General features: G+C 36.2%; 1 pseudogene; it reads right to left on the minus strand.

Moving 5' to 3' along the window:
- Positions 1-5,657: 5,657 nt before the first annotated feature.
- LOC149139373 (UBP1-associated protein 2C-like) lies at positions 5,658-14,542 on the minus strand (annotated as a pseudogene).
- Between the last annotated feature and the right edge of the window lie 11,767 nt (positions 14,543-26,309).

The following is a 26,309-nucleotide window of genomic DNA, read 5'->3' on the forward strand; positions in this document are numbered from 1 at the left end:
CCATGTAAAACTGTTGGAGATGTCAATAATTATCAAGACAGTCAAATTCTTGGTTATTTTATGAAAATACACCATGAATGGCTAGTCATGACTAAGATTAAACACAAAATCATCTTAAGAAAGCCTATGATTGTACGAAGAATTTATACAAAGGCTTGGGATTCTTGTAGATATTCTCAGATAATATTTTCAGGGGCCACACCCCTAGGGGACTAATGGTTCTCATGGGCTTGTCCTTAAAGCTTCTACAATGTAATAAGGATGTCTAGTCACAAGAATGAATGTGACCAGTTTTCTCGTGGGCTTTTCTATTTAAAAGTGTCCACTATGTAAAAGTTATTTATAGTACAATGTTTTCCGTGGGATTTGTTCAAATCTTCCATAGTGTAACTTAGTATGAAGATTCTTCAGTCACGAGACTCAGAGCACTTCTCCGAATTTTTGTGAGCTTTGAGCCACATCTCTTCGACTGACGAAATATAGTACTGAATCTATCTGTGTGACTGTCAGATGTTTGTCCTCTCATTTTCCTATATAAGGAAGGAGTAAGGCTCATTCTAGGCATTCAGAGTGTGATTTTGATTTTGGTTATGTTTTTGAGCTTTTGAGTTCGAGGAGGAAGTTCTTGCTTCCATCTCTTTAGAGTAGGATCTGAGAAGCCTGTGCATCAAAGTGAGAGTTCTGGTGAGAACCTAAAGTGGCTAGATTCTTAGGCTTTTGAAGTCTATATGTTCTTGGAAGAATTCAAGTTCTAAGACAGAGTCTGTGAAAGGCCAGGAACCCTTTAGATAGCTTATTGCTTGAAAAATTGCAACATCTGATAAATGCCTAAATATTCTATCTCTAGAAAGGAGCTTTAGAAATTCTTTCTGAATTTGTAAAGAAACTTCTGCATAAATATATGAGTATCCATTTTCTGAGCATGATACATTCTGCTTGAGTACATTTTTTTTTCATGTGTTAAAACTGTCTATTGAGGTAGCATCTGTGAGACAAGAGGTTCACTTCAGGTTCATCGGAGGTTCGCCGAGGTTTGAGGAACACTAGTCCATTAAAGGCAGGAGGCCATGTGAAGGACACTAGAGTGTGAAAGTCAAAAGGTTCGTGCATTGATCACAGAGAAGAGACTCAATGAGAGAAAGCTTCATGTCTGAAGCCTAAAGCTTTGTGTATTGATCATAGAGAAGAGACTCAACAAGAGCAAGCTTCGAGTGCGGTTCTGAGCTTTCAGGTTGCTCTGCTTCTTCAAACAGTGAGGAGATAGTCATTGGCTCAGATTTTTCTTCAGCCATTTATTTAGGGAATAGAGAAGGAAATCTATCAACAGACTTAACAGGATGCTGAATATTTACAGATCTCTTGAATAGAGAAAAAATAGGAATCGGTTTGTCTTTGGGGGCTATATGAAGTTTATCAAATTTTTCAGACAGCTCTTCAATAAATTCCTGAGTAGATTGTTTTCCCATATCTACTTTCCTTTCAACATCTTCTATCCTTGTTAAGGATTCTTTAACAAAACCTTTCAATACAGTAGTGGAATAGTTCACATCATTCAGAGTTCTATTAATACTATTTACAGAGACTTGTATACTGTCAAAATATCTTTTAACTTCAATAGTCTTTGCACAATTCATTTCTAGCCCTTTAACTGTTGTATTTGTCCAGTTTATCTGTTCACTGGCTTTCTGTATCCTACCATCAATATCAAGGGCATTGTCATCATTTATGACCAGTGGAATGGCTTTATCACTGTTCTGTGCTTCTCTTAATACAATGCCTTTGTAAGGAGGGAAGGTGGTAGGAGTTTCAATTTTACTGGCATCTATGGCTATCCAAGAATGTTTTGCTGAGGATGATTCAACATCTGCCATTTGTACATCTGTATTTTCTTACTTCCTCTTCCATTCATAAAAAGACAACCAGACATTGTTCTTTTGCATGTATGTTTTCCATTCATGGGATAATCTAATTTTTTCTAGGTATGGAGTGGTAAGGTCAAAACTTTCAGCCTTAGGATGAGTGTATAAATCCCAATTAAGCATATTTTTCATCCATTGATGATCAATTGTATGCTTCCTACATCCTTCCATAACCGAAAAGAACTTGTGCATTTCTGAGTTTTGATGGCTTTTTACAATCAGAAGGCACAAAGTTGTCAAATCTGGATTGAGGGATTATTTCATCAAGTTGTTCCAGATATCCTAGACCATAGCGAGGCATACCAGTAGGACACATTTTTCTAAACATGTCTTTGAGGTGGGGGTCTTCATTTTCCAAAGATGGAAGCTCATGAATCATTAATACATGATCAGTATCATGAGGGAAAGGTATTTCAGAACACTTAGGATTTGGACACGGAGTGACAAAAGTTGTAGGAGGAGATACTCCTGTCCTTGGATGGTGGTTCTGATGTATGACAGAATCAGCAAGGCTACTGAGATTTATCTTTTGATTACAACTTGGGAAAATGACTTGCAGGGATGAAAAATTTACAATGTGGGCATATTCAAATAGATCTATATGAGGGAAATTTACAGATGGTGTAAAATAACTGGCAGTATCTACTACTTGTGGATCAATATACATGGATGATGCTTTGAAAGCTAAATCGATTCTTCTGTGATCTATTGTAGATCTTCTAGGAAAGGATACTACAGTAGATGATGGTCCTTCTTGTATATCAACAGAAGTAATCTTTTGCAATGTTGGAGGTTTTGGGTTATCAACAACCCAATGTTTTGGGAAACTTAGGACCTCCCATTTGATAATCTGATGTTCTATCTTTTGATTCTGGGTATCTATTAGAACAACCACACTAGATTTGGAATTCTTTCTAGGAGCATGGAGAACTATAGGATAGAGCGTATTTGTGTGTCTAAAACAACCACGAGTTTGAATGGCAATATTATTTCTCTTTTTCTTCATATCAAACCCTGTTGTTTGAATCTGTAGTTGTAAAATATCCTTGATGTGCTCATCAAATGTATATATAGAAAAGTTGGGATAGCAATCAAAATATACTAGTCCATTTGATAATGGAGCAACCATTCCTCCAATCAATGAATCTGAATACTTGTTATGTGTCAGATCTCTGACTGTGACAAGAACAAAAGTATTCAGTCCTCTATGGACTAAGGGATTGATCCCTAGATGCAAATATTTGGTTCCCAGTCTGTTGGCTTCAGCCTGAAGTTTCTTCATGTCAAGAAGCGAAAGTGTTTGTACAGAATCTGAGTTCTCTTGTATTTGACTAATACTTTCTTTGATAGATATTCTAGTTACAGCTTTAAGATGAAACATAGATAAGTTAGCATATACTTCTAACGAGGAGATACTGGGCAGACACCACTTAAGTGCAGGCTGACTTTCAAAATATTCAAGTTCTAAAGAATTTATAACCCACCACCTCAACAGAGTTCCAGTAAAGCACTAAACAATAAATTTACAAGCTTCTATTTCATTTTTTCCCCTTAGGCACATGAGCTTGTATTTGGTAAACATAAGTTCTATCATTTGTCAAATCCAAGCAACACTCAGATTGTCAATATTCCATTCTCTATGTGATTCAAGATGGAAGTTATGTGGTTCTGGAAGTTTCCCTTTTCCACTGAGATCAAGTGCTGGATACCTGGTATATTGACTTTGGAGAGGCTCATAGATAGGGAACAAATGTGGTTCTGAGCTTTTAGGTTGCTCTACTTCTTTAAACAGTGAGGAGATAGTCATTGGCTCAGATTTTTCTTCAGCCATTTCTTTGTATACTTTGATTTCAATAAAATAGTATTCAATTTTTTATCAACCATGGCACCTAAGTTATGTACTTTGAGATTTTAGATTACTGAATATTTTGGCTTACATCTTCAGGTTGGTAAAAACTCTTTTGAACATTTAAAGCATGGGTTTTTCAAAATTTTCATTGTACCTAAAAGTTTATACAAAGTTGTATGATGTTTTATGGTATTTAAGAGTAGTGTAATTAAGATATACTATGTTTATGATATTAAAGATGGATATAATAATGTAAATAAAAAATGTTCTTATAGGTATTAATTTATTATATATCTTAAAATACTTATTTATTTTATTATTAAGATATTACTTTATTATATATATTAAAATATTTACTTATTTTATTATTAAGATTTTTAATTTGTAAATAAATTTTATTATAATATTATTTGCTAATATTATATTTAAAAATTCATAAGTCACTTTTTTATAATATTGGTTTATATAAAAATTGTTTATTTGTTTACTTGTTTTTAATCAAAATGGTAAGAAAACAACTCTATAAATCTATTGTACATATTATTATGAATATTATAGAAACTAGCATTTATACCACATGTTGCAAAGGAAACCCCCTAAAGCAATGGCATAAAAAACAAAAGCATATTTTATGCAATTTTTTTTTTTTACTGGAGATTCGAACCAGGATATGTTAAAAATAAATGATTTATGAAAATTCTCTTCATTAAGATTATGGAACCTTTATAAGTAAATGATTTAAATAAAACATTTCATAACAAAGTAATCTCATATCACCTTAATTCACAATGTAATGGATAATGCAAGATTGAATTAAGAAAATGAAAAGATAATTATTTTAAATTTTAAGTGTAGAAAAAGTCTGTCAATTCAATGTTCAAATGAGTGGATACTTTATTTAAATATAGGTAGATGATTTCCTATATGTTTCTATAATAATATGCTATAGCAATGAATTTAAATAAACTAAACTAATAGAACAATATTGAAGCGCATTGTAATAACTTAGACTTCCAAGAAAACTTCGAATAAAGAAAACAAAGTTCTTTTTTTAGAATAGTTGTGTTGTATTACATAAGCCCTATCCTCCACCCGTAGCCACACAATTTCTAACTATAGACACTCAAATATAATGAAGTATTGTATTACTTTAAATTGTTGAGGTAAAGGGATCTAAATAATGGACAAAACTCATTACAACTACTTTCATACATACATTGTTTATTTGTTGATAAAAAGGAAGCTTACATAAAAGCAAAGTGATTTAGAGCCCACTCGGTTCTACTCCAGTTTAGTACCACGAAACTTCAATTACATGTTGTTTCTATACATTTCTTCCCCACATTATCACCAAACTAAAATTACATGTTGTTTCTAAACATCTCTTCCCCACATTGACACCAAACTTCATTTCTATGTTGTTTCTAAACATTAATTCCCCACATTGCTATACATGCATTACATTCACTTGGCTTCAAAACATATATTACCCCCAAGACAACAAATATATTTAAATATATGGAGGAGAGCAATGCTTTATCAAAACAAACACAATCTTTTCCAACACGTCTACAAGAAAATAAACATAATTTTTTAACTAGTTATTTCAAATCATAGCATGACACCAACTTACATTCAAATAAAAACAAAACTGCTCACTGAGTATACATTGGTTGGAAAACTCCACTAATAACATATATGATAACGAATTTCTTCTTCTTGCAATACAATTTTAGAAAATTGAGCTCAAACAATGTGTAACTTCACATTCATCAAAAGTCACAACAACCTAGTGGACATTTAAAATAGTGAGTAGATTGCTATCAAGTGGACTCTAGTAGTATTACTTAACAATCCAGTTAAATGGTTAATGCATGTAGAATCCAAAACTAATTTCCATTAATTTGATGAACATATTTCTCAATAAAAAAAATCGGTTGATTTAAATCTAGTTCCGAACCATAGTATGGGTAGCCTGTACCAGGACCTGCTCCACCACCTATTGTGTGCAATCCTAATGGAACCAGTCATGGATCTTGGAGGGATGTTGCATATTTTTCATACTAGTTTGAGATGTATGGTGTTGTGGAGCTTAGAACACCATATTAAGAAGCAGATGAAATTCATCCATATGTAGGTTGTGTTGCATATGGAGGCTGAGATGCATATACTGAAAGACCTGATGGATATGCTGAGAAACCAATTGGTGGTGGTGCAGAGGTTTGTACCTCTGGATCTGGTCTATGATATGAGTTCAGGCTTGGATATTATGTTCCATAAGCTGTCTACATTTGTGGTGATATTGCAGGTTGTGATGATAGCTTCTCCTTTTGACCATCAATTACAAGTTTCACAGTAACAGTCCTTTCCTGCATGCTAAGCACAGAACATAGGTGTTAAGATCAACAACTGCCCTTCAACTAATATAACCAACATTATCCAGTACTAGCTATCACTTACATCAATGGTTTTTTTTGGTTCCCTAAGAGCCTGCTTTGTAGCCTCCATAGTCTTAAAAGTCACAAATGAAAATCCCCTATTGGTGACAAATACATAGCATTAACCAAGACAAATACAGCCAAACGAGTAGGCCTTGGAAAAACATGCATAAATCTCTAACAGCAGAAGCATGTTAAACTGCCCATCATAAAGCAAACCGATGTATATCATATTTGTAACCTGGATTTGTTGGTATTCTTATCATATGCAACTAAACCTTCTTCTATCTCTCCATATTTGGAAAAAACTTCTAGAAGCTTATCATTGGCCATGTCATATGAATGAACACCCATGTAAAGTTTTCTTTCAGCCTGATTTGCACTTTGACCAGGACCTGTGCTCGCCACTGCTAGCCAGATTCCTTACAGTAATTCTCCCATGTACAATAAACAATAATGGATATAAAAATTACCAAAAATAGGTGTTAATAATGAATCAGAGTTGTTTGATGATCGATCTTCCACCCTATGTAACAATAGAGTACTGTAGAGATTGAGAAGTCCCAAGACTTAGATAAAATGGCAATATATAAATGGAATACCTCTTTTAGCAACAATAGTTGGATTGCTTTCATTTTTCTTCAAACAAGTTTGGGGTTTTGTGGTAAGTTAAATTTTGTTGTCTCCCCAACATCAGTTAAATATTTTTAAAAATAACAGTGATATTACCTGATACATATTCAATTAAAACTATAAAGATATTATTAGTGGCACAATCAATACAATTTAGAATTGCAAGGAGGTATCAATGTCCCAGGTGAAGATAACTACAAATGAAAGAATGATTGCTCTATTTGAAATAAATCATAAACATCACAAGGTACTGGAGGGCGGAATTCAGATTTAAATGCATGCATGTCTATAATGTTGGTGAAAGCAATAGTCAAGATGCCTGGAAAGTCTTAATGGGATATAATATTGATAAAGCATAAGCAACTAGGAAAATAAACATGCTTAATGACAATATCCTTCAAATTCAATAAGATATTGGTGGACAAATACATGTTGGGTTGTGTTATTCTTTCCATGACTAGCGCACATAGTGAACTGGGGGGTTAGAGGGGGGGCGGCAACCCCCCTTGTCCAGGGGGTTTGAGGGGGGCGAGTAGCCCCTCTCTATAGGGTCTGGGGTAATGCCCCAGGAAATTTTTTTTGGACCCTATATTAGGTTGGGCAGACCTACCTATGGATTTGTGCATGATTTTCGTGCATGGTTTTGGACGCGATGGTTTTCCGTCCATGGTTTTACACACGATGGTTTTCAGTCCATGGTATTGGATGCTTCGACATGTATAAATATGTATTGTAACATTGAAAGGAACATAATGAAAAATCAAGTTGGTAGTCTCGGTTTTGGGATCCAGGGGAAAATCTCTGTGTATCTGTGTTTTATGTGTTATGCTCTCGCATTGTTTATTTTTTGTGTTTTAGAATTCGTATGTAGGTAATTTTTGTACGAGGTTAAAACCTACATTTGGCATCAAAGATGTTTTGGCTTCAAGGGGACGCCTTTGTTACTGAGGGGTTTCGCTCAGGCCTGTGGTATACCTTGTTCAGTGGGAGATCTGTGAGATCAATTCTAGTGGTTAAAGAAGATGGCGAGCAGTGGAAAGATAGAAATTGAAAAATTTAATGGTCAGAGTTTTGAGTTGTGGAAACTCAAGATGGAGGATCTATTGGTGGATAAAGATCAGTGGATCGTGGTAGATCCGGGTACTAAACCAATGGGAGTGACTGATGAAGAATGGAAGAAGTTGGATTGGAAAGCAAAGAGCACAATATGATTGTGTGTCTCAGATTCAGTATTGCTGAATGTATCAGGGGAAGCTATGGCAAAGGCTTTATGGGACAAGTTAGGGACTTTGTACCAATCTAAGTCTCTAGTGAATAAAATGTTCCTACAGAAAAAGCTATATAACCTAAGGATGAAAGATGGAGACTCGGTGACAGAGCATCTGAATGTGTTTAATACTGTGGTAAGTCAGTTATCGTCTATTGATATCAAAATTTCAGATGAAGATAAGTGCATCAATTTGTTGTGTTCTCTACCAGATTCGTGGGATAGTCTAGTTATTGAAATAGGTAGTAATGCAACTGTCTTACAATTTGATGAAATAGTCTTATCCTTGCTAACGGAGGAAATGAGACGGAAAAATATGGAGAGCCAAAATGGTGATGTCTTGTCTGTACAAGGACGGTCCCAGAACAAAACAAAAATAAGTCATGGAGTGGGAGATCTAAATCTAGAAGGAGATCCAAATCTCCGGGAAAACCTATAAAGGTGGTGTGATGGAAATGCAAAAAGGAAGGGCACTACAAAAGGGACTGTAAATCTAAAGCTCCTGATAATGGAAAGGGATCTGATGATGCTCCTTATGCAAAGGCAAAAACCACCTCGGATGAAGGTGTGGATGTGTACTTGGCTTTTTCAAGTACACATGTAGATCATGAGGCATGGTTGATTGACACAGGTGCATCCTTTCACTTCACTCCCCATAGAGAGTCATTCTGCGAGTATGAGAAATACGATGGTGGTGATGTCTTCTTAGGGGATGATAGGAAGGTTAGAATTGTTGTTTGTGGAAAAGTAAAGTTGATGTTGCAAGGTGGAAGGGTTAGAACACTTCCAGGCGTTCTACATATTCTTGCATTGGCCATGTTACACAAAAATATCGTCACCATGATTATTTGCAGTCAGTATGGATCTATCAACACTTGTACTATCCTACTAAGCAAGTCTCAGACCTCAACTCTTCAAGTCAAGCTTTGAAAATGAGAGAAAGACATTGAAAATCAACAAAGCTCTGGTTCCACACTTTCTCTCACTATTGCCTATGGTCCCGCACTCTCTGTTTACAAAAACTGCGGATCTGCCCGCTCTGTCCCTAAAGGAGTGGGTGCGAACCCCTGTGAAAGTCAAAAAGGCACAAGTTTATTCTAAAAAACTCACTTTGGGTTAATTCTAGATGATTCTAGAAGGAATTTTGACGTGGATTGGTCGCTCTTAGGTGGTTCATGCATCCCAAAAGAGAAGGAGCTAATCCCTTGATGAGAGGAGCTATCCCTTTGAAGGAGGGATTTATCCCTTTGAAGGAGGACCTAGTAACTTCCCTCCATTGCACTATAAATTAAGGCATTGGGCTGGTTGCTAGGGAGGTTAGAAGCTGAACATTTTTGACAGTAAATGCTGGTGGAATTAAGACTTCCTAGTTAAGCTTGAGAGGAGAGATCACATACCTTTTTGGCTTCATTGGGAAGAGAGTGAAACTTGTCAAAGTAGAGGAGACTTCTTGTTGGACCCAGGGAGGAGCTTGTACAGCATCAAGGCAGAGGTTGTAAAGTTCTTCTTTGATTTGAATTAATACAATCAGATTCATTTTTCTCAACAAATTGTCTTATGTCATTTGTTTCATGAATTCTTTGATCTTCATGTTAAATATGTTTTATGATATTGGCTTTTTAGGTGCTATTTAATTTGTTTGCTTGTTTGTGTTTGCAGATTCGCAACAAGGGAGCTCATTTGGATCAAAGGAGCGAGGCTTCCACAAACTTGCATTGGACCCAAGGTAGGCCTAAACACTTGTTTGCCTTTGTTTATCAATGCATATTTAGAGAAAGATAGTTTTTGATTGGCTTGCTTGTCACTAGATCTCTTTAGATTCTAGGAAGGTCTATCTTTTCCGCAAGATCGACTCATTCTGTGTGACAGGCCAGAAATATGATTTTTGTAAGCAAGCTGGATGATGCAGGTGTAAAAATAGTTTTTGAGAAGGATACCTGCAAGATGGTTCGGGGAGCACTGGTATTGATGCGAGGAGTTCGGATTGGAACTCTATACAAGCTGCAAGGTTTCACTATTGTTGATGGGTGCAACAGTTCTGTGGTTCCTGAAAGTGGAGCAAAAAATCTAGTGGTCTCTGGAGAGAAGACCATGTTGTGGCATCAAAGGCTTGGAAATATTGGAGAGAAGGGCCTTCGAATACTTTATGGTAAAGGTATGGTAGAAGGTATGAGTAATAGCTCTCTGGATTTTGATTTCTGTGAAAGTTGTGTGCATGGGAAGCAGAATTGAGTGAGTTTCCCCTATGGTGGTAAGAGGGTGAAACAGATATTAGAGCTTGTGCACAGTGATGTGTTTGGACCTGTGAAGGTTCCATCACTGGGTAAGTCTGTGTACTATGTATCATTTATAGATGATTTCTCAAGGAATACATGGATATATTTCCTTAAGAAGAAATCTGAAGTCTTTGACAAGTTTAAAGAATTTAAGGCTCTGGTGGAAAACCAGACAAAGAAGAAGATAAAGGTGCTGAGGACAGATAACGGTGGAGAGTTTTGTAGTAAGGAATTTGAAGAATTTCATAAGAAGTGTGGTATAGCACAGTAGAAGACTAATCCATATACACCTCAAAAAAATGGAGTTGTAGAAAGAATGAACAAGACGTTGATGGAAAGGGCAAGACGCATGCTCAGTGGTGCCCAGTTAGGATAGGAATTCTAGGCAGAGGCAGTGGAGACAGCATGTTACCTAGTCAACAGATCACCTTCATCAGCATTGGAGGATAAGACTCCACAAGAGGTATGGAGTGGTAAGAAAGCCTCTCTTTCACATTTGAGGGTATTTGGATGTGATGCATATGTACATGTTCCAAAGGAGAAATTAACCAAGTTGGATAGTAAATCTGAAAAGTGCATCTTTATTGGGTATAAGGATGGTTTAGAGGGTTATAAGCTTTGGAACCCAGTAACAAGGAAGGTTGTGTACAGCCGAGATGTGGTGTTCAGAGAGGTGAAATATGTTATTAAACATGAAGCCCAACCAAAGGAACCTGAGAAGATAGAGTTTGAGCTAAAGGAGGAAGAATCAGACTCTACAACAGAGGAGGAATCAGAAGATGAAGAGCCAAAAACTCCAGGTGTGAGAAGATTAGTTCGAGAAAGAAAGCAGCCAGAAAGGTATAGTCCATCTACTTTCTGTTCAAATTTTGCTTTATCTATTATTGATGATGATCCCAAAACTGTGAAGGAAGCAGTAGATTCAGAGGATGGAAAACTCTGGAAAGAGGCCATGGGTGATGAAATGGCATCTTTGCACAAAAATGAGGCTTGGGATCTGGTGGAGTTGCCAGCTGGAAGGAAACCCATTGGCAGCAAATGGGTGTTCAAGAAGAAGACAATGCAGAAGGAAAGGTGGAGAAATACAAAGCTCGAATGGTAGTAAAAGGTTATTCCCAGGTGCTGAGAATTGATTTTGGTGATATTTTTTCTCCTGTTGCCAAGGTAGCTTCTATTAGATTACTTTTATCTGTTGTTGCTGCTTTCGATTTTTAGGTAGAACAGATGGATGTGAAGACAACATTTCTTCACGGGGATCTAGAAGAGGATATCTACATGAAGAAACCTAAAGGCTTTGCGGTGAAGGGTAAGAAAGAACTAGTATGCAAGTTAAAGAAGTCTCTCTATGGGTTAAAACAGTCACCAAGGAAGTGGTATCAAAAATTTGATACATTTATATGGGGACTTGGCTTCACCAGAAGCAAAGCAGATCACTGTGTGTATTTTAAATTAATTGGTGACCGTGTTATTTATCTTGTCTTGTATGTGGATGATATGATGCTGGTTGGAAATGACAAAGAAATTATCCAGGATTTGAAGACCCAATTCTCCTCCAAATTCGACATGAAAGATCTTGGTGCTGTAAACTATATTTTGGGCATGGAAATTAAAAGAGATCAAGCAAAGAGGAAGATCTGGTTAAACCAGAGGAAGTATGTCGATACAATATTGCAGAGGTTTAATATGCATGATAGTAAACCGGTGAAGGTTCCTATTCCTGTAGGCATAAAGTTATCTGTTGAATAGTGTCCCAAGAAATAAGAAGAGGAAGAGGATATGTCCTATGTTCCATATGCAAGTGCAGCCAATTACCTGATGTATGCGATGATCTATACTAGACCAGACAATGAATATGCAGTGGAAGTATTGAACAGGTTTATGTCAAAACCAGGGAAGGAGCATTGGACAGCAGTGAAGCAGGTTTTTAGGTATTTGCATGGCACTAGTGATTATGGTTTGTGCTACCAAGAAAGACCAGGATTGGACAGAGTTTTGGATATCTGTGGCTTTGTTGATGCGGACTGGGCTGGAGATCTGGATCAGAGAAGATCTACAAGTGGGTATGTGTTTAACCTATTTGGAGGTGCAGTCAGTTGGATGAGTAAGAAACAATCTGTAGTGGCACTATCAACTACAGAGGCAGAATACATGGCAGCCACTCATGCAAGAAAGGAAGCAGTTTGGTTGCAGCGTTTGTGTTCAAGTATGGGGTTAGTACAGGGAGATATAAGGATAGACTGTGATAGCCAGAGTGCAATTTTATTGGCAAAGAAGCCTACTTACCATTCAAAGACAAAGCATATTGATGTCGAGTATCACTTTATGAGGGATATGATAGAAGAAAAAAAGGTGTTGTTGGTAAAGGTGGACACTTTGAAGAATACTGCAGGTGCATTGACAAAATTTGTGAGCTCTAAGAAGTTCTCTTGGTGTAGAGAAACAATGGACATTGCAGGGCTGGAAAAATGACTAAGCTCTCTTGTGGCCCCCTGTGGAAAGAAAACAACAAGTGGGAGAATGTTGGGTTGTGTTATTCTTTCCACGACTGGCCCACGTAGTGAATTGAGGGGTTAGTTGCCCCCCCCCCCTTCATTGCACCGATTGTACAACGGGGGGGTCAGTGGGTGGGCGGAAACCCCCCCTGTTTGGGGGGTTCGAGGGGGGCGGGTAGCCCCCCTCTACAGGGTCTGGGGCAGTGCCCTGGGAAATCTTTTTTGGACCCTATATTAGGTCGAGCGGACCTACCTATGGTTTTGTGCATGATTTTCGCACATGGTTTTGGACACGATGGTTTTCGGTCCATGGTTTTGGATGCGATGGTTTTTGGTCCATGGTATTGGATGCTTCGGCATGTATAAATATGTATTGTAACATTAAAAGGAACATAATGAAAAATCAAGCTGGTAGTCCCAGTTTTGGGATCCAGGGGAAAATATCTGTGTATATGTGTTTTATGTGTTATGCTCTCGCATTTTTTATTTTCTGTGTTTTAGAATTCATATGCAGGTAATTTATGTACAGGGTTAAAACCTACAGTACAAAGCATAAAAAAAAAAACAAAATTTACAAGACTGACAAAGGAAATACATACATCAATAGTCTTGCTAGGCTCCTTCAATGCCCTTTGGGAAGAATCCATATGCTTAAATGTGACAAAGGCAAATCCTTGTGACTTTCCTGATGTCTTATCCATAATAACAATGCCTTATTCAATCTCCCCATATTGTTCAAATGCCTGAGAGTAAATATACATGCATTACATTCACTTGTATTCGAAACATATATTACCCCCAAGACAACAAATATATTTAAATATATGGAGGAGAGAAATGCTCTATCAAAGCAAATAGTAGGTCTTCTAGAACCAATGAAGTCAAGCTCCTCACTAATGCTCTACGGGTTCGTACGTAGCAGGACACTCATGACTTTAAAGAAAGTGAGAGAGCAACTATCAAGGGAGGTTTCTAGTTGGGCAAGAGAGGAGTATGGATGGGTTCGGCTTGGGCCTCGTCATTGATACTATCTTGTAGACGTTTTTTTAGTTACCGGTTCTGTAACAAAGAAGATCTAGCTCTTATGATTTAAGAGCAATAAATAGGGTAAGACCCTAGAGATATAGTAAGACCCTCGAGACAGAGTAAGACCCTAGAAACAAGTTGTAACGTTGTATTAAGTAACCTAGAAACATATGTGTGGTATATGTGAACTAAGCTAGATACAAAGTTGATTACTATCTTCTTGCAGGGGAAAAAAATCTCTAATACAGTTGTTTGGTATATGTGTATTAAACAACCTAGACACATAGTAAGACCCTACAAACCGTAGTTTGGTATATGTGTATTAAGCCTTGAAACATACATGTAATTAAACATAAAGAAGAGAACAAAAACAATGTAAGTTTCAAATCATCTGAGAGAATTCACATTCCTACCCACCCTAAAATGCCTTGTTTCATAGTGAAAATTAATGAGAATATTCGAGTGATAAATTATATATAACAAATGCTAGCAATATCTGAAACATTCTATCAAAAATTTGGTATGCATCCTCTCTAGAATTTGACAATAATTTTTCAATGTTTCTTTAGCCTTCCTATTATTTTAACATCTGATATAAGAGTTCCTTTGCCTCTTGGAGCTTACCATGTTTGCATAGTCCATCATCGCAACTACTAACATGAACCCCTCACATGTTTTTCAATATTTTGCAAATCTCATCTATTCACTTATTATACATCAAAGGATCAGAAGTTATCAAGTAAGACAATTATCAAGTAAGTTTATTGGCCCTTATATTTTCATGTCCTATTTCTTTTCTATAAGGTACTTTTTTTAAACTGCGTGAATTGGAGCTTCTCGCACAATTGAAATAGAAATGTTATAGACTACAATAGCTGAAATATGTTTTTCTATACTTGGGAGAAAGCACTGTTACCCGTTGAAGTTATTTTTCATGAATGCAAGGACTATTCTTAGCATAAATGGAGAAATTCATGTTACTCACAAAGAAAGTGACCCATATAAAAAATGGGAGTTGGTGAAACAAGCAGAAGAATGTGGATTTCTTTCGAAAGAATCAGTTCCCTTTACAATGTCTGAATATCCTGGGTCCACTAATAGAAAAGGATCTGGGAGAAGTGTTGGTCACACTTTCCCACTGGGAGAATGTCAAACCTATAAGTTTTTCCTCGGGTAAAAGTATCCTTACAACATGTTGCATGTGTTTGATATTTTCCTTTAAAATATTGCATTGTTGCATAGTTTCCTTATACTCTGAAACTTTCATTTTGCATTCCAGAAAACTTTATGAAACAAATAATTGTAGGTGAAATGGAAAGTTCGTATTCAGAGACCTTATTTAACTTCTTGAATATGCTTGAAAATTAAGAAATCAATAAAAGCAATGAATTTGCAAGACAAATGGATACCAAAGATCATCAGAGGGAAAAAAATAGAGACAAGCCTTAAGGAGGTTAATTTAGAGCTTAAATCTGAAAGACAGGCAAGGGAGGTTGCCAAAATATCAAAAAGATGATTCAGTGATGTCACTAATTGATTTGAAAATGATATTAAATAAGGAACTCAATAAGAGTCGCCATCAATGAAATCGGATGTCAATTAATACCATCTTGCTGCTCTATGGGAAGCCAGCCCGTGATAAGTAAGTTAAGGTAAGTGAGCCTATGACAGGTAAATCGTAAAGTATGAAGCAAAGAGATGAGATATTTCTCCAAACTGAAGAATCTTTAAGACTACAAGTGGACGCAGTTACGCAGAGGGACAAGATTGTATGGAAGTGGAAAGTTGTATATTTTGTCTTGGCTTTTGCATTATATTTATATTTTTCGATAATTATTTCAAAATCACCCCCTCAGCAGTGCATCCACCACCTACATTGCAGCACCACCTAAACCCTTGTGGATTTAAAGGGCAACTAATCAAGATTCGAAAGGAGAACCACTGCCACAATCTAACGAGGAAAAATTTACATTTTATATCTATGCAACTACCCTAAAATCTCAATAAATATAGATGAAAAAACAGAGTTCGACATCCCACTCTCTATTTTTATATTTGTTTGTAATTTGGGAAGTTGTAGCAAAACTCTCTGTTTTGATTTTTGTTTATAATTTGGATAGGTGTAGCTGTGTTTTGCTGCATCCTCTGACTTTCAAGAATTAACAAGGACAAATGTGCATTCGAAGAAATTGTCATTTTGGATTTAATGCAATTTTAAAAATGTTTTTTTTTTTGATAATGGCACACATGCTCATAAACTACTCAAACTATTGCTATCACAGATAGACTCACATCGGTTGGTGTGGTCCTCACAATCACTAGGCTGAGGCTTGACATTCAATTGAAGTAGAGAAAAGTATTGAAATTTGAAATGGAGAACTTTCTGTTGATGTCATGACTACATCTTATGCTATGGGGAAGTTCATCTCCTGCTTACTATTATGCCATTTTGACTATGGGGCATAACTGGGGCCACTCCAATGCACTTTTCCGTCAGTGAGAAAACTTGCAGGTAGGTCATTGGGCATTTTTAGTCCAACGTTGGAGGATTTGATGACAATGGATGATACAAAGAAGTCTTAACTAGGATTCACTTTTGGATCAAAGAGATCAGACACTAGATAGTGATTTTAGGCTCCGGGGAAGTACAAAAACCTCAATTCTCTCAAAGATATATTTCCAAATGTATACACCAAGGCATGAAAACCATCCAGAATGGCTTTTCTATGAAGGAGAACTATCAAACAGAAGCAAGATTCATTTCTACCCACCCTAAAAAGCCCTATTTCATAGTGAAAATTAATGAGAATATTAAAGTGATCATATCTAGAACAATGTCTGCTTCAATCAATAATTTAGAGCTTAAATCCGAAAGATGGGTGAGGGAGGTTGTCGAAATAGCACAAGCTGATTCAGAGATGTCACTAAATGATTTGAAGATGAAATTGAATAAGGAACTCAATAGAAATTATGAATTAATGAAGAAAAGAGATGAGATATTTCTCCAAACTGAAGGAGCTTTAAGATTACAAGTGGATGTAGTTAAGCAGAGAGACAAGATTGTATGGAAGTGGAAAGTTGTATCTTTTGTCTTGGATTTTTCATTATATTTATCTTTTTCGATAATTATTTCACAATCACCCCCTCACCAGCGCATCCACTGCCTACACTGCAGCACCACCTAAACCCTTATGGATTTGAAGGGCAACTAATCAAGATTCAAAAGGACAACCACTACCACAATCTAACGAGGAAAAAATTACTTTTTAAATCTATGCAATTTCCATAAAATCTTGATAAATATAGATGAACAAATAGAACCCGAAATCCCACTCTCTGTTTTGATATTTCACTTTGCTCACTGTTATGCCATTTTCACTATGGGGCATAACTAGGGCCACTCCAATGCAGTGTAAGTTTCAAATCATCAATTTTGAGCAAAATTTTTTTGCCTTCGAGTTATGCCATATGCTAATTCACATTTGTTTCACTCAATATTACTGCCTTGGCATTTCAGCCTGGGCATGAAGATGTTGGAAATGGATGACAAAGATCATGAGGGAAAAAATAAAGACAAGCCTTAAGGAGGTTAATTTAGAGCTTAAATCTAAAAGACGGGCAAGCGAGACTGCTAAAATAGCACAAGCTAATTCAAAGATGACACTAAATTATTTGAAGATGAAATTAAATAAGTAACTCAATAGAAATTATGAATTAATGAAGCAAAGAGATGAGATATTTCTCCAAACTGAAGAAGCTTTAAAATTACAAGTGGATATAGTTAAGCAGAGAGACAAGATTGTATGGAAGTGGAAAGTTTTATCTTTTGTCTTGGCTTTGGCATTATATTTACATTTTTCAATAATTATTTCACAATCACCCCCTCAGCAGCACATCCACCACCTACACTACAGCACCACCTAAACCCTTCTGGATTTGAAGGGAAACTAATCAAGATTCAAGAGGACAGCCACTACCACAATCTAACGAGGCAAAAATTACTTTTTAAATCTATGCAACTGCCCTGGAATCTCGATAAATATAGATGAACAAATAGTGTTCGACATCCCACTCTTTGTTTTGATATTTCACTTTACTTTACTTACTGTTATGCCATTTTCACTATGGGGCATAAATGGGGCCACTCCAGTGCAGTGTAAGTTTCAAATCATCAATTCTGAGCATATTTTTTTGTCTTCAAGTTACGCCATATGCTAATTCACATTTGTTTCACTCAATAATACTGCCTTGGCATTTCAGCCTGGGCATGAATATGTTGGAAATGGCTGACAAAGATCATCAAAGGAAAAAAATAGAGACAAGCCTTAAGGAGGTTAATTTAGAGCTTAAATATGAAAGACAGTCAAGGAAGATTTCCAAAATAGCACAAGTTGAGTCAGAGATGACACTAAATGATTTGAAGAGGAAATTAAATAAGGAACTCAATAGAAATTATGAATTAATGAAGCAAAGAGATGACATATTTCTCCAAACTGAAGAAGCTTTAAAATTACAAGTGGATGTAGTTAAGCAGACAGACAAGATTGTATGGAAGTGGAAAGTTGTATCTTTTATCTTGGATTTGGCATTATATTTATCTTTTTTGATAATTATTTCACAATCACCCCCTCAGCAGCGCATACACTGCCTACACTACAACACATCCTAAACCCTTCTGGATTTGAAGGGAAACTAATCAAGATTCGAAAGGATAGCCACTACCACAATCTAACGAGGAAAAAATTACTTTTTAAATCTATGCAACTGCCCTGGAATATCGATAAATATAGATGAACAAACAGAGTCTAACATCCAGCTCTTTGTTTTGATATTTCACTTTACTTTACTTACGGTTATGCCATTTTCAATACGGGGCATAACTGGGGCCACTCCAGTGCACTTTTCCATCAGTGGGCAGACTTGCAAATAAGTCGTTGGGCATTTTTAGTCCAACGTTGGATGATTTGATGACATGGGATGATACAGAGCAGTCTTAGATACATTACAACACTTGACCTATACATTATAGGACAAGACTTATCTAAATCCAAATAACAGAGTGCAAATACAAATACAAGATCCAAGAAAGAGAGTAAGCTCTTCTAATAAACAGAGCATGCAGAAATATACCATATATTCGCTCGATATTTAAAATGGCAAGTAGAACATTTGAACGTTGTCCCTAAAACAGAGAAAAAATTTCATTGCAGTGGCCAAAGGACAACAAGAGGACAAGTTTAACACAAAATTTAACTAACCTGATAACTTGAGAGGCAAAAGTTGCAAATCTACGGAAGGCTGCGAATCTAAGATACTAATATGAGATGAGAGATGAGCAGTAAACCATAAGAATTTATACCACAACCTAATAACTAATAACTCCCAGACATAGTTGGTTCTAATGTAGAGGCCACCAGATCTGGATGCAAACCAAAGCTGTCAACTAAGTAATCTTCCTCCTTACCCTCCTCGTGTTGCAGGAAACATGACCCTCCTCCTGCAGCAAAGAAGGTACTCGCCCTACACTCCTCTCCAGCCAACACAACTAGCTATTCAGGCACGCACGACCGGCGGGCTAACCAAAATTAAATAAATTTTTAATTAGCTAATCTTACATTAAGTTTTTTCAATGTTTTATAATTAAATTAGACGACAGACCATTGTTTAATCATCTAACAATGGATTTGACAGTCAAGATTAGGACAGAGAGGCAGCTGGGCGAATTGATTTTAGAAAGGAATGCCTTACGACGTAATTATGTAAAAATTAAATATTTATTATATATTTAATAATTATTAATAATAAATTAAAATTCTAAAACCCACATTCCAAATTATTTACATAATAACAATATTTAAAATTAATTATTATTATTATTATTATTATTATTATTATTATAAGAAAATATTTGAATATAAATAATATTATAATATATTTTTCAAATAATAGTATAATGCAGTCTAATATAATTTAAAAAAACATTATTTTAAATAACTTAATAAATAAATAAAAATTAATTTAAATTTTATAATATTTAAATTTCAAATTATTATATTTTTTATAATTAAAATATAAATAAGTGTATATTGATTTGATATCAAATTAAAAACCATTTAAAATTAAAATAAATGTTCGGAATGGTTATCAATTACAAAAAATTTAAATTTTCTTTTTCATTTAATTACAAATATTTTAAATTTTCTTTTTCATAACATATAAGGGTCAATAGCAGTGTAACCATAAATTATGTTTTTGTGAGTATTTTTTGGCAGAAATCACATTATAATACTTTTGTCGACGCGTTTCGAACCAACGAGTGCGGTTCATCGCCAGGACAAGTTGAAGAATCAGATCATGGCTGCATGTTAAAAATTGTAATACGAAATAACTTTAAAATTATAAAAATATTGAGTTGATAACACCCCCAAATTCACTGTACAATTTGGTATAACACCCTATTATTCCTTCTCCAATCCCACCATACAATTACTCTATATGGAATTCACAACTTGTGGGCGGAGGGCCAACACAACTATAGGTTTCTAAAGCTCGCATGCAGGTGACCATAGCCACTAACGATCAAAATGTTCATGTAGCCTGCGGCCATGCGATATATCTATATATATATGAAAATTAAGGGAACGACTTGCAATGAATAGGATATGGCTGCGATTTATAAGCATGTTATTCCCATAGTGGCTAAAAATAGGTGGACTAGCAATATTACAGAGAATGGTGGAGATTATTTCTTGAATGCGTTCAAGAATAATTATGATAGGTTTTGCATTAAATATGAGAAGACTGACGCGAGTACACTCTAACATAATGGTATTATAAAAAAAAAAAAGGATGAATCACATTATAATGGATTATAATGAAGAAGGTGAAGAGTATGTTGTCAAATTTTAGAGTGAAAAATTATGTATGGGTAAAATCAATAAAAATAATTTGTTATCTTATCAATTACTCACTTTAACATCTAAATTTTTTAAGGTGGGGATAATTTACCTTTTTACTAGTCTAAACGCTTTCAAGAGTACCACCATCTAGAACTATAGAAGGTGAGTAGTTGATGAGATAACAACTTACCCTTAATATGTGTGTGTGTGTGTGTGTGTGTGTGTGTGTTTATAAGTATGTTTATTTTACAATTGGGTTTTCAAAATTTTAATTGATTTACCAATAATTATTATGTGGATAATAAGAATTCTACTTTTTATGAAATATTCTAAAATATTCTTAGTAGTATACATACATAACGACCATTCTTCATTTTTCATATATATATATTTTATAATTATTAGTAATCATTTTTAAAATTAATTTAAATTTTATAATATTTAAATTTATGAAGGTTGCAGTTTGTTTATTTCATTGTTGTCGTAACAATAAACTGAATAATTAATTGATCAATTAGGAGAAATAATACAAGTTGCTGCAATAAGATTTCGGTTTTGGAAATTTCACATGGTATCAGAGCATAAGTGATTAGTCGGAAGTTCATAAATGAAGGAAAAAATTTCGCTTCTCAGAGGGAGTAGTAGGCCGAAATTCTTGCGGTAGCACAGTGCTCATATAGGCAGGCCAAATTGTTGGGCCAGCAGTTCGATTGTCAGTTGCAGGGTTACAGAAAATTTGATTTTCCAAAGGGAGTGATTCCAACAATCAAGGCAATCAATTGCAGCTAAGATTTTCATTGAGTAGATTTCTAGTTAGATGCATAGGGGTTTTACAATAGTAGAAGTAATGTCGGGTGGAAGAGAAAATCACACATATATGAAGGGAAAAATTTTCTCAGGGGACTTTCAGTTTTAGAGGTTCGTTTTTCTAGCTACAGATTGGCAGTTGATATGAGAAAATTTTCTCACTCAAGAAGGGAGTTGAGTAGCAGATTTAGTAGCCAAAAGAGAGAAATAGGGATATTTCTGAGGTTTATTTCCCCAGTTTTGAGTTTCCAAATTTTTCAGCTTTTCAAGGATGGTTGTATGAGATTGCCATAGGAGCCCATGCGAGTTACACATAATTCAGATTTGGATAGTAGATCGACTTCCAGTTGTTAGAGGTAGATACAGGAGGAAGTGAGAGTTGTCTAGTGTGAGTAGCAAAGAAAGGAAGGGCCCTAGCCAAGGACTAGGCTTGAAAGGATATAGTGGGGCACCAATCCAGGAGGTGGAGGAGTATTAGACTCCAGTGTTCTGGATGTGCAGGGTCCTTGAGGATTCCACCTCATGGATCATTACCTGGCTACAGGGGCCCACAATATTCAATGGCAAGATGTATCAGTGACTATAACAACCCTAGTGAAAAGTTTGTGTAATAAAAGTTAATAAAGGCAAAATAAGACCACGGTTAAGGGACACTTATTCCAAGCTAAATGTTGGGGAAAGATATCCTAGTGGGCATCACTAGATGTGTGTTTTCTAAGGAAAATTGGCAAAGGCTAAGGAAAAAAGATATTTTTCGCACATTTATTAATGAAAATAAATGAAAATAGGAGAAAGGTCACAAGTTGCATGTGAGGAGGAAATTGAAGGAAAATAATGGAAAATGAAGAAAATATAGGCCTCATTATTAAAAAGGCTTATGATGATGAGTGGGCAAGCTTTTGCTAACCTTTTGTCTGTTCAAGTTTGGAGCTCTCTCATTATTCTCTCTCTCTCTCTCACTCTTGGTCACTTAGAGTTTTCTGGGAGCTCTCTAACTTTGGATCAACGAAGGAAAAGAAAGCAAAGGGAAATGAAGGAAAGAAAGGATCCAAGAAGAAGAGTAGGATCAAGCAACTTTAGTAGGAATACTTGCAGGTAACCTTTCTGATCTAGGTGGGTATTGGTGGCCACCAGCCAATTCCACTTGGACCCCCACCATTGTTTCTTTCAGTTTTTCAGTTTCCTTAATTGTAGCACCATTTACTATTTTTATCATTTTTTTCGGGTCCTAAACTTTCAGAGTCGTTTTGAGGCCCTAAACGACGTTTTTTTGGCAATCTACCACCAACGAGTTTTTAATATTATCATCTTTTTTTTCATATTCCTTGGAGATATCTTTCCAATGGGGTATCATGCACGTCAAACAAAGATAATATGACCAAGTCGTGACCCCGGGAATTTGGTTGTCCAACTAACCCCAACGGGACCCATAAACTCTTGGTGTTACATCTCCTCTGGTTATGGTTTTGGTTGTTTAGGGTTTTCTCTTATTGTTCAATAATAAAAGGGTCATTGACCCTCATTGTAAGGAAGTTCAGAGGCATGTAGCTGCCAAATCTCTTCTCAGGGATAAGCTACCATTGCTCGAGCTAGTTTATTTCCATTTCTATTACTAAGCATATTTCAGTATTTTACATTAATGGAATGAAGTATTATTTCGGTTGCATCTTTGTATTTATGGTTATATCTATAATTTGTTGCATTCCTGTTTAAATCTGGATCAATAGTATCAGAGTGGTCTGCTCTTTCTCTATTTCTCTTTGCATGTCCCCAACAAAGTCGGGATATAAGGAGGTAGGGTTTGAACTGGTCGAACCTTTGCAAGACCAGACTCACAAATCCTGACGACCACCGATGGCAGATGAAAAGAAAGATGAGGGGGCAAGAGATCTTATCAAAATCTTGCCCGAAGAGGCCCTTGAGCAACAAAGGAACGCGATGATGGACTACTTTGCCCAGATCGTTTAGGGGCTACCCAAGGGTGACACATCTACTTCCAGCAGCTACTCTGGAAGCACCACACCATTTAAGGTACAAGTTAACTTTGACATTCCCACATTTGAGGGTCAGATAGATGCAGACGTTGTAGATAAATGGTTAAATCTGCTATAAGGGTATTTTTATGTTCATGATTTTTCCGGATGGGAAAAGATTACTTTCGCTCTTCTCAAAGCCGCCCCTGTTACACTAAAATTTGTCACCATGACTATTTGCAGTTAGTATGGCTCCATCAACTGTCATACTATCCTCCTTGGCAAGTCTTATACCTCTGCTCCTCATGTCAAACCCCAAGAAAGAGAGAAAGTCCTTAAAAAGTCAATTAACTCTGGTTACGCAGTTTCTCTTACCCTTACCTGTGTGTACGCACCTCAAGTTCACAATACCTGCGTACTTGTACGCTCTGTCTGTAAAGGGGTGGGTGCTTACTCCTGTAAAGGTCAAAAGGCGCAAGTTTTACTTAAAAAAAGTTACTTGTGGTCGATTCTAGAGCATTCTAGAAGATGGTTTGACGTGTATTGAGCGCCTCCAGATGGTTCATGCATCCCAAAGAAAGAGGAACTTATCCCATCAAGAGGGGAGCTATCCCATTGAAAGAGGGGCTTATCCCATTGATGGTGGACCTGATTAACTTCCTCCAAAGCATTATAAATATAGGCATTGGGCCAGAGGGAGGAGAGGTTGAAAGCTGAAGATTCCTAAGGGTAGATGCTGCTGAAATTAGGACTCCCTTATAGAGCTTGAGAGGAGAGATTCCCATCCTTTCTTAGCTTCATTTGGAAGTGGGTGAGCTGATCAAAGTAAAGGAGAACTCTTGCTGGACCCTGGGAGGGACCTGCACAACACCAAGGCACAGGTTGTAATGGTTTCTTTTGTTTCCACTTAATACAATTAAGCTCATTTTTCTCAACAAGTTGTTATACATGATTTGTTTCATATACTCCTTGGTCTTTATGATGAATATGTTTTATTTTATGAGTTATTCAGGTGCTATGTAATCGTTTGCTTGTTAGTGAATGCAGGTTTCGAAGAGAAGGAGGGGCTCATCCGGATCGGAGAGACTAGACTACTACAAAGCGTTGGACTAAAGGTATGTTATAAACACCTGATTACTTGTATTCTAAATGCATATGTAGGGAAAGATAGTGTTTAATTGTCTTGTTTGTCACTAGAAAGCCTTAGCTTCTAGGGAGGTCGGTTTTGTCCACAAAATTGACTCTTTCCGCATGACAAAATGGCGACCATACTGGGGAACTCCATTGATGTGATTGATTTCTCCTTTGTGTGAAACTTTGATCTGAGAAAAGTCATTTTTCTTTCTAGTTTTTGGCTGTCTGACTGTGTATTTGGGTGGATAGCTTAGGGTTAAGTTAGTTTTTATTTTTCTTGGTTTTGAGAGCAGTACGCACCCTGCGAGTTAAGCACAGTGAGTACCTGTACGCACTGCAGCTTTGTACACAGAGCGTGGCCGCACCTGTGCAAACAGGCTGCCTGCGTACCCTGTCAAAAGTTGAGAAAATTCCAATTTTTTCCTTTTTGCCTCTTAGATTTTGTTTATAGTTTGTTTATTGCTCCCCAGATCCACTGGTCACCTGTCAGAAGCTTTCACTTTAGGTTAATTTCACTAGCATTCCTGTTTCAAGCTTTTATCAATTGGGTGTTTTGAGTCTCTTTTTGAGAAATTCTAAATTTGATTTCCTTTGATCATTACTTGGAGGTTTCTCTCAATCTTTGCACAATTTTGCATCTTTTTGCTTTTGTTTTTGCAAAAAAAATTCCCCCTCATTCGCCGGGGGGGGGGGCTAAATTGTGTATGAGTGTTAATTGCCTTTGAGTGTTTTTATTTCTTTTTTGATCTTTGGAACTCTCACCCAATTTTCTCGACTTGCACTTGATTGGTTCTTAGATTACATTAGAATCATTTTGTGTTTGAGAATTCTCTTGCATAGATCACATTTGCATAATTAGAATTCTCATTTTCAGAATATGAATGAAAAATGTGCATAGATTACATTTGCATACTTTTCAAGTGAATTGTGCATAGATTACAATTGCATAGTTTACATTCTGAAAAATCAATCGTAGATTTAGATCAGTTTTCTTTGATTTGAATTTACACAAAAATAAAAATAAAAAAACTATTTTGGAATTGATTTGCATTAGTTTTTCTTGATGAAATTAATGCATTAGAGAATTTGTTATATTTTCTCTTAGTGATCAATTTCTTGCATTGTTGGAAGTGAATGGAAACTCTCTCCTTACTTTAGTTAGGATTCATCGAAATGAAAGGATTACATTATCATATTCGATTGCATTCAGTTGAGTCGGGTCATAACACCATTGGTTTCGTATCCATTTACCCATTTGAGTAATAACAGCCTTAATAACACAGCGCTTAATTAAAATTCATCTAGTAATTTTTACATTTCTAGGGCTCTGATACACCAACATAGCTTAGGCTAGTGTCTTGGAATAGGTTTTAGTTAACTTTCCAAGACAGTAAAACCAAACAAGTAGCTTATCTTGCGGTAGGATAAATCCAACTGTTACATTTATACTCTGGGAAAGCTCCTCTTAAAGGAGAAGCATGAGATCGTGTCCGAACTAGTGAGGGGATCAATCCTCCTTCATTGGGAACGACGCCAGATATGCACGTACTACAAACGGTAAACCTCGGATTAATCATTGTCGAGGAGCCTGGGGTC

This window comes from Pinus tabuliformis, chromosome X (assembly GCF_031772625.1).
Source record: "Pinus tabuliformis cultivar Carrire ecotype Pingquan chromosome X, CPIR1, whole genome shotgun sequence".
Classification (NCBI taxonomy): Eukaryota; Viridiplantae; Streptophyta; class Pinopsida; order Pinales; family Pinaceae; genus Pinus; species Pinus tabuliformis.